Source organism: Physeter macrocephalus, chromosome 19 (genome assembly GCF_002837175.3).
Source record: "Physeter macrocephalus isolate SW-GA chromosome 19, ASM283717v5, whole genome shotgun sequence".
NCBI classification, from domain to species: domain Eukaryota; kingdom Metazoa; phylum Chordata; class Mammalia; order Artiodactyla; family Physeteridae; genus Physeter; species Physeter macrocephalus.
In genome coordinates, this window is record NC_041232.1 from 67,992,570 (window position 1) to 68,002,691 (window position 10,122).

Consider the following 10,122-nt stretch of genomic DNA (forward strand, 5'->3'; position numbering starts at 1 on the left):
AGCTGTTTCTGACCTGAGTTGTGTGCATACTTAGACTTTGAAATCTGTACTACCTGATAAAATACAGATAAAAACGATGGAGTCCCATGCAAAATAAGAGCGGTGATCTATTTTTCACACTATTGCAGATGTGTGTATGGGGGATGGTTTGTTAAAGATTTGCTCTTAACATTTAATAATGAAGAGCACTTCTGCTCTGCTCTCTCAGAGGCGGTGTATTTACTTTCCTTCTCTCTTTTACTCACTTCATTCTCTCTTTTGTCTTCCCCAAGGCAAGAACAGTTATTTATTTAATTAGTGGGGAGAGCCTGACAATCCTAAAGCCAGGTGGGCTCAGCCTTTAGAATCCTTCCTGGACCGCCTCCCCCGAGGCATTGTGGGTTCACTGTGCTTCCAGGTTCTAATCAGTAAGTTGGCAGGTGTGTTTAGCCTCCTGCAGGCCCTGACAGGCCTCTGTTCTCTGAGAACCAGCTTCTTACCCTGTTCCTGGGTGGAAAAATCAGCGCGGCTGTTCACATTTGGTTCTTTATCTTCAGTTCATGGTGGGTAGGGCAATATGGGGGGAAGAGGAGGGGCCTCAGAAAAAAGCTTTTTACTTCAAACCTAGTTTTACTGCTAATAAAATTTTGAATCAAAATGTCTTCCATCTCCTTGGGGCTGTGTGTGAGTTAGCAGAATCTGGAGGGGATTTGAGCTATGGCCTTTGAGATTCAAAAAAAGACCTTGCATTGACTTATGTGAATGTGCGGTTCCATTCTGTTCCCTTCATGGAAGTATGGCCCAGTTCAGAGGTTCATGGCCAGCTCTGTTTTTTGCCTCACCCTCTCTAACATACCTTCAAAACCAGACTCCCTCATCTCTCCCCTAATACTTGAATATCGAGATACCTTGTAAAAAGTCTGGGTGTTACCCAAGCATTTGCTGAGACTTGCAAAAAACAAAGGAAAGCATAAAAAAAAAAAAAGTAAATTTTAAAGTAGAGAAGAATGATTAGAAAGCATTAAATAGTTATAGTCTGATAACATGCTGTTAACTGTGTATCTACCTCAGCAATTTTTCCTGAATAATGGATAAAGGCGACTCAGGAAGAGGGTGACTTACTGGAGCAGATATTTAATGCCAACAAATCTGGTTTCTTTCTAAAGCAGATGCCTTCTGCTTTGATTTACTGAGTTAAAAACACGTATCACATTTTTAGGATGTGCATTTTTCTCCTCACGCTGTATATTTTTTGTGTTTAGAATCATAACCACAGTGGTTTTGCCAACCACAGTACTTTTTAGGAATTTAACCTCCATAATTGATAAAGGATTGCCATATTGCTTTTATATTGGGGGAGGGGAGGGAGTTGGTAAATTAAAAAAAGAAACCTTAAATGACCTGGTTGAAAATCATGGGCTTTCACATTCTATTACTTACTGAAATTTCCCTCAGATCTCAAAAAACAGATCAATAACAACCTACAACTGACTTTATCCTTCTCAGGTTTAAACTTCCATGATTAGTGAGTCAGAGGCACAATCCGAATGAGGCTATTTGAGAACTCAGTGATTTTCAATCTTATTATAAATGTACTATCTGTAAAAATACGTGTAAAATCTTGGGTCTTAGCATTCAAACCTTCGCTGAGAACGGTAGAATAACTCTGATGTGTGAGATTTTAGAAGCCTGAGCCCTGACAGAAATTTTGGAGGCCTTTTTCAGCTCTAACATCCTAAGATAATTGCTCTGAACTTTGCAGACTGCAGCCTTTTCTCTTGAAACCTAGGAATAACTCTTCACATATTTCACTGGAATAAAAAGTTTGTTTTAAATAGGGTACACAGTGAAGACTTTTGCTATCAAAACAGTTCAAAAATCTTCTTAGATTTGTGAGCTTCAGACTTTGTCTCCCTTTATACCTTATTAAAACTTCTATCAGTGGGATTGTTTGAACGGACACAGAATAGATTCAACGCAATGTCCAGGAGGATATTCTTCCAACACTCAGCACTATAAACAAATGAATCTGTTGCCTATTCTATCTAAAAAATATGCTAGTAGCCTCTTCAATAATTGTGTCTCAATTTTTAGAACAATATTGAATTGAGCTTTAGGCAGAATATGCCACAGTTAACCTGTTATACTGTGTTTGCATGCTTGTAATAAAATCAGTTGACAAATGAGGATTATTGACAGCTCATATTGGACATTTATTGACCTTGAACTGAGGGCTAATCTGTTCAAGCTTTACATAGATCCTATTTGTTGATGATTTTACAAAGCCTGAACCTCAGTGAGCAAGAATGATTTCTTAACAGATACTACAAATAATGTCAAATAAAATTCTGTCACCTATAATCCTTGTGCATTTTCTTTAAATTGTCTCTTTCTAAACTTGTATTTTTTTTTAATACTCTGCACAATTAGCGCTTTAAAATTTTTTAGCACTTAGATGGTGTTCTTTACAACCTCAAAGCACAAGCTTGAGCAACCTGAGAGGTAGACTCTGTCTAGGAAGATAGTTTGATGAGATTAAAAACCACTGGTTTAGGAATTAAGAAGCCTGGCTCTGCCAAACAGCTCAATGACTGTGAACAAGTTATTTAATCTTTCTGATCGTTCATTTCCTCATCTGTAAAATGACCCAGTCATTTTAGTCTCTATGATCCTTTCCAATTCAGAATATTTGAATATATACTGTTTTTAAATACCCTGGCATTTCTCGTAAAGCCCTTTCACGTACACGTCATTTCATCCTCAAAAGAATCATTAAATTCGATAAGGCTGGTCTTTGCAGAACAGTTAGAGAAGGTGGGTAACATTTTAACTGTGGTAACGAAGATTGTGGGAAATTAGGTGATTGGCAAAGATTACCTATCTGATAAATGGCAGAACTGGAACAAAAACTCTGGTCTTTTGACTCCAGCGAACGCCTGTGTAGTCCACAAAAAGAGGCAAGAGAAAGCATGACTGTTTGGAATCATTAATTGTGTGCCTGAATTTCTTCTCCTGGTGATACGCCCTTGAGCTACCTAAACCACACTAAACTCAAAAGTAAGTAACAGGGCTTCCCTGGTGGCGCAGTGGTTGCGCGTCCGCCCGCCGATGCAGGGGAACCGGGTTCGCGCCCCGGTCCGGGGAGGTTCCCACATGCCGCGGAGCGGCTGGGCCCGTGAGCCATGGCCGCTGGGCCTGCGCGTCCGGAGCCTGTGCTCCGCCACGGGAGAGGCCACAGCAGAGGGAGGCCCGCATACCACAATAAAAAAAAAAAAACAAAAAAAAAAAAAGTAAGTAACAGAAATAAAAGTAACAAAATGACCAGTGCTTTACTGTGATATGAATATGGGGTAATTACGAGGGATTGAAAGATAACAGCTGAGCCCTGGGCTGCAATGTGGACCAACTTTATGATTCAGTATGGCCACTCCTTACCAGAAATGTAGAGATAAGGTACAGGCGGTAGGGGAACAAAGTCATGAGGAAACACAAGGAAGTGGGAAATTCTCACAACTTAGCTAGGTAAAGTAGGAGAACACATAGACTAAAAATATTTGAAAAACAATGGCACACGAAAATCACAAGTATGTATCATGTTGGAATGAACTAAGACTAGGAAAGGATGTAAACTTGGTTAGATTGCAATAAAAGAATGTTTGTGACTGCAAAATCATATGCCAAAATGTGATAGGATTTAGGAAATGCACACTGAAAAACTAAGGGGTAAAGGGAATGACGTATGGACCCTACTCCCAAATAGTTCAGAAAAAAAATGTATGGGTGTAGATCGAACCAGAAAACTTTCTGCTTTCTTTTGCTCTCTGACACAACTATTCCTGTGGGTGGAATAAAACTCCACCCAGCTCCATGAGGATATGGGAGATAGGCAAAGGTTATAGACGGAAGGTATTAGCGATGTTTATGTCCTGGTACATGGCCCCATTCTTGAGAGGGATATGCTAAACTCCTGTCTTGCTCAAGGTTTCCCTGAAGATCAACTGAGCTAATGAAGGAAAAGGTACTTGGTAATGACAATGGAATAATAAAAGTGAAAGCGTTCCTGAACTGTGGCAATATAACTGTAATGTATACACAGTTGTTACTATTAAGCTAAAAGAAAGCCAAAGTTAGCATTGGAAAATTAATCATCAGATTGGTAGACTTGTTTTTTTGATACTATAAACGCATAATCCTGATAGACACAAATCCACCACTCTTTTCTCTTCCCAATGACTCATGAAGCATATTAGTTTGCCAGCGTTGCTGTAACAAAGCATCACAAACTGGGTGGCTTACACAACAGAAATGTAATCTCTCACAGTTCTTAAAGTTGGAAGCCCAAAATCAAAGTGTCAGCAGGGTTAGCTCCTTCTGTGAGGGAAGGATCTGTTCTAGGCCTTTCTCCTTGACTTGTGGATGCCTGTTTTCTCCTATGTCTCTTCACCTAGTATTTTTCTACAAGTGTCTGTGCCCAAATTCCCTCTTCTTATAAGGACACCAGCCATACTGGACTAAGGTCCACTCTAGTGGCATCATTTTAACTTGATCACTTCTGTAAAGACCTACTCTCCAAATAAGGCCACATCTGAGGTACTGGGGATTTGGGCTTCAACATATGAATTTTGGAGCAAAACAATTCAACCCATAACATGAAGAATGGTTTCTTTTGTGAATGTAGGTCCTTTTCTTAAAGACCGAATTCTTTGATGATCCAATGGGTTCAGTGAGAGATGGTTCTCCCTTCTTTACTTTCTTAGTTTCAAGGCATCTCTCATTTCCACTGCTGAATCTGTCTCATTGAAATGGGGAAGAAGAGATAGGCTTGCCCTTCACAATAGTGCCAAGGACTGGCAGTGAATTCAAAGACCTACCAGGTGGTATTCCAGGCATACCCAATGGGGTGTTCCAGTCTTTCAGTATACAGATCTTTCCCCAAGAATTTAGTAATAATAGGTGAGAATCCATCTTACTACTTTCTGCAAGAACGTACAAAAAATATTTTTATAATGAACACATCAGTGACAGAACACTTACAAATACCAGATATCAATACGTTCTGTCGGAGAGCACACTTTTTAAGACACATGAGGAGGGGCTTCCCTGGTGGCACAGTGGTTGAGAGTCCGCCTGCCGATGCAGGGGATGCGGGTTCGGGCCCCGGTCCGGGAAGATCCCACGTGCCGCGGAGCGGCTGGGCCCGTGAGCCATGGCCGCTGAGCCTGCGCGTCCGGAGCCTGTGCTCCGCAATGGGAGAGGCCGCAACGGTGAGAGGCCCGAGTACCGCAAAAAAAAAAAAAAGTGGGAAGGGGTTCCCTGGTGGCACAGTGGTGGAGAGGCCGCCTGCCGATGCAGGGGAACCGGGTTCGCGCCCCGGTCCGGGAAGATCCCACATGCCGCGGCGCGGCTGGGAGAGGCCCGCGTACCGCAAAAAAAAAAAAAAAAGACACATGAGGCATTGAAAAAGGCTTTTTTGTGTGTGTGGCCAGAATAACTATAAATCTGAGAATTATCCTATTCATTTATTTTTAACCATTAAACTAATTTTTTTTTGCTGTTTTAATAAAAGCATTTCAGCTAGAATATCATTGCAGCAGCCAGCCTTTTCCATTGTTCCGAGTGCACTCCCAAAGTTTAAAATATAGTCCTCATTTTCATTTGTCATGTACTAACACGTGCTCTACACCTTAACTGCAGGCACTTACTGAAAATGTCTTTGATGCAGTAAGACAAGTTGTACCTAATTCTCTTCTGACTCTGCATAGTTCAAGGATAAACTCTGGAAATAAAAGGGAAAAAAAAGGAAACCCCCAATCCTTTTTATGAAACCTTCCCTCAATTTTTATTCAAACAGTGACCAGTTGACTTCTCCTGCTAACAACAATTGCTAAATAGCGGTGAAAGCTGTGTAAGAAACTATCAGTGAAGCACACGTGAGAAGCTCTGAAATAATCCCTAGAAAAGACTGGAAAATGTGCTGTAGGCTTCGTGTGCAGCAGTGTGTGAGAGTAGAGGCCTGAAACTGAAATCCTCAGTTACCTTTTGCAGTAGCCCGATGTCCAGCCCATGCACTTGTTTATTTTATTTATTTATTTATTTTATTTTTTTTTTTTTGCGGTACGCGGGCCTCTCACTGTTGTGGCCTCTCCCGTTGCGGAGCACAGGCTCCGGACGCGCAGGCCCAGCGGCCATGGCTCACGGGCCCAGCCGCTCCGCGGCATGTGGGATCTTCCCGGACCGGGGCACGAACCCGTGTCCCCTGCATCGGCAGGCGGATTCTCAACCACTGTGCCACCAGGGAAGCCCACACTTGTTTATTTTTGAATGCCTTTCCACTGTATAAGAGCTGAAAGTGTACCTGATGGGCTTAAACCAACAGTAAGCAATGGTGGTGACAATCACTGAACTCCAGCTGAGTTGAATTATTGGTACACCCAATAGAATGAGAAGGAAAGAATCTAGCATTTCCTGAACCCTTACTTGGTGATGAGGTCAGCGCTTGGCCAACTTTAATGTGTGTACGAATCACCCAGGGCATCTTCTTAACAAACATATTCAGATTCAGCAGGTCTGGGGCAGGGCCTGAGATTCTGCATTTTTAACAAATTCTCGGTGACTACTAGCTTCTGGTCCCCAGACCACAGTCTGTGTAGCAAAAGCCTAGATCCTTCCTATTTAATACAATAAATTTGAGAGATAGATATTATTATTTTTTTAAAAGCAGACATTGAAGGAGAGATTAGAAAATTCATAAATGAGGAAAACTGTAATTTGACTTATAGCAAAGTTCCTATTCTTTCCAGTACTCTAATAGCATCCAGTAAGAGCAACAAATGCTTTATTTTATTTTTAAAAGTTTGTGTCTCAAGTATGCCTGGTCACCTGTAACATTTGTCTAAATTTCCGATCCTCAGACCCCACCCCAATCTATTAAGTTGAAGTTGCTAGATGGCGTGCCTAGGAAACAGTATTTTAAACGGGTACCTAGCTGATTCTTGTGATCAGGAAAGTTTAGGAAACAATGATTACCTAGGTGATACTGTAGTTTTGGAACTGAAGTGAGGAACTTTGGTGTTCTAGCTTTATTCGAGAGTTTGAGCAGAACATTATCTGCTCAGAACCTTTAACGCATTTCAACTTCACTGCGAAGGTCTGCTGGGGCACCGGAATGAAACTTGTCGGTTTCATGACGTAAGGGATATGTTTAAACCTGTATCTTATAACAGGGTGCTAAAGTATAGTATCTAATTATGTCACTCTTAATTGTAATGTGAAAGCAACAACAGCCACAAAGTTTTCTTTCCCTCTTTATCAGGTAAATGATCTTTGCTACCAATCCAGTTACAATCGGTATTCTAGAATAGAAGCTCATCGGAATAATTTTTCCCATGTCCAAACTACATAATTAACTTTTTTAGTAGAAACTCTCAATGTGAGTAAAGTAAGGTTGGTTATTTACCGCTGCTTTGAAAAGTTTACTTTGCACCAAGGAGATTACCCATAAATTTTTCACTATAGTTCTGAACAGGAAATGAAGGGCCAAAGTAGACTTTTTAAAGTAAACATTGAGTTACTTCTTTTAGATCACTGATATTTTTTCTGGCTTTTAAAAAACACGCTTAATGTACTGCAATTCTATATGTGATTAAAACGCACTTTAGGATCTTGGTATAGTTAAGTTAATGTACTTAAATATAATTTATTAGCTTGATACATTCTGTTATTAATGGAACCTAATAACTTAATAACTGGAAGACCTTTAATTTTCTTATATATTTGTATATTTTTAAGAAAATCTAATTATATATGACCAATTTTCAAATGAAATATCACATTTCCTTTTAAAATTAACAGGATATTTCAAAAATGTCAAAAGACTTGTATACTGAAATCTCACTATGACACAGTTCACTAAGGGTGGAATTTGCTGCAGGGAAGTTCAACCAATATAAATATTAGTCATTTGGAGATGCTCAACTTGAATTTCAAACCTAGATTCGGCCAGTTAAGTAGCTTTTCTGAGCCTCCATTTCCTCATCTATAAAGTAGGGACATTTCCTTGCTGAGTTATGTATTAGACTAGAGGTAGACGAACCGGCAAGCATGTGGTAGGTGATTAATGAATGGTAATAATAAAACAGGGCATCATTGCTGAACTGCTGAAAGGACTTCTTTTTACTGACTATCACTTTTATAGTAATCTCAGAGAATGAATTCCATCATCACTCGTTTAGCAAAGTTCCTGCGTATGTACTTCCTCCATTGGATTACAGTGAAGTCACATGATATCTACATTTTACTTATTCAAATTCAACTACATGCCCTTGACGTGAAAGAGAAAACATGGAAAGAGGGGCAAAATCCCCCAATTTATAATTGTCTAGGCAATTCAGCCCAATATTCCACTCAATGACCATAAATATTCTGGTGTAAATATAAGATGAGAAATGTGACTCTTTCTCTCCATTGGTCTTGCTTCCATTGGTTCATACCTCTCAAAGCATGAACACTTCACTGTCCAAAGTGTAACTCTAGGATCTTGACATATACATTTCTGTACAAAATATTCCTAAAGGGCAGGCCAACAACTGCACTTTATCTGCTGCTAACTGGAGAAAGAATGCTCTCTGTTTCAAAGCTGGAGGGAAAACTGGCTCTATTGGAACTATTGAGAAATACTGTGTCTCTCTTTGAAGTAACAACTTCCTGGGGAGTTTTCCAATGCAATGTTTAAAAATCTCTTATTCTGAAATAATTTTAGACACAGAAGTTACAAAAATAGTTCAGAAAGTTATTGTCTATCCTTCACCCAGTTTCTCTGTGTTATTAACTTTCATCACCGTAGTCTAATCATCAAAAGCAGGAGATAACAGCCTCATACTACTGAAAATGGACACTGTTGTTCATGGTGTCCATAAATTGTTAATGTGGCTACATTGAGAACACAGGTTTTGCTTCCATCACTGTAATTTCATTGCAGTGGTGACAATGAGACCTGCAACATTTTTTTTTTTTTTTTGGCTAGGCTCATGAGTAAAAATTGGATATAACAAGGCTTTTCAGTACTAGAAAAGATGAAGAAATAAATAGCAACGTACTCGCTATATTTAACTTCTAGAGTCCTAAAGTAAATCGCTCGAGGAAATTGGATCCCAAAGATTACAGGTGGGGAATTTTGAAGTGTGTCCGTATTCCAATGGAGATCAAAGAAGCCCAACTAAAAGAATTGTGGGCTGACTCACATGACAACTTCCTTTTTGAAAGGGCTATTTTATCTTGAAGATTATGAGTTTGGAGGAACTAAGGTAATCACCTTGGCAGTGGAAAGAATCAGAACATGTGAAATTCCTTAAAAACTTATTGACTTAATTTTGTCTGTGTTACACATAATTTAAAAAAAAACCCTTTACACTTTGTGCGGAAAAAAAAAATCAGGAGATAAACGTGTATAAAACTCTTAACCAAACTACAAAGCTTATTCGAATTTTGCCACATTTTCTCCAATGTCCCTTTTCTGTCCCAGAATCTGATCCAGGGTCCTACCTTTCATTTATTTGTTCCATTTTCTTAGTCTCCTCCAAACTGTGACGATTCCTCATTTTTCTAATCTTTCATGACTTTCATCTGACTCCAGGAAGATAAAAGTAAATCAAGTCATTTTAAGAATGTCTGAAGTAGGTATCGATTTCTTAGCTAAAAAGTCCTGTGTAAATCCCAAACCAGGATATTTTCTACAGAGGATTATTTATCAGTTTGTCATTACACAAGTGAATATACCAGGTGCCATTTACTGGAATGAATATAACTACCTGAGTGACAACAAAAGTAACAAACTGTTCTTGCTTTTGGATAGTGACTATTTTAGAGTCGGAGCCATTTCAGGCACTGGTGAAAGAATCTGTTGATGGTTCTCCATTTCTAACCCCTCAGATGGATTGGAGATTCAGCAATTTTGACTTCAGGTGCTCATTACCCTTGATTTCTCAATGATATTTCTGGGGTTTCCCTGCTGGCACAGTGGATAAGAATCTGCTTGCCAATGCAGGGGACATGGGTTCGATTCCTGGTCTGGGAAGATCCCACATGCCGCAGAGCAACTAAACCCGCGAGCCACAACTACCGAGCCCATGTGTGCGCCTAGAGCCC

General features: G+C 39.8%; 1 non-coding gene across 1 annotated transcript; it reads left to right on the plus strand.

Moving 5' to 3' along the window:
• Positions 1-8,847: 8,847 nt before the first annotated feature.
• LOC112067163 (small nucleolar RNA SNORA1) lies at positions 8,848-8,982 on the plus strand. The gene has a single exon (XR_002893124.1). It is a non-coding gene; the product is annotated as a small nucleolar RNA SNORA1 (small nucleolar RNA).
• The last annotated feature ends 1,140 nt before the right edge of the window (positions 8,983-10,122 follow it).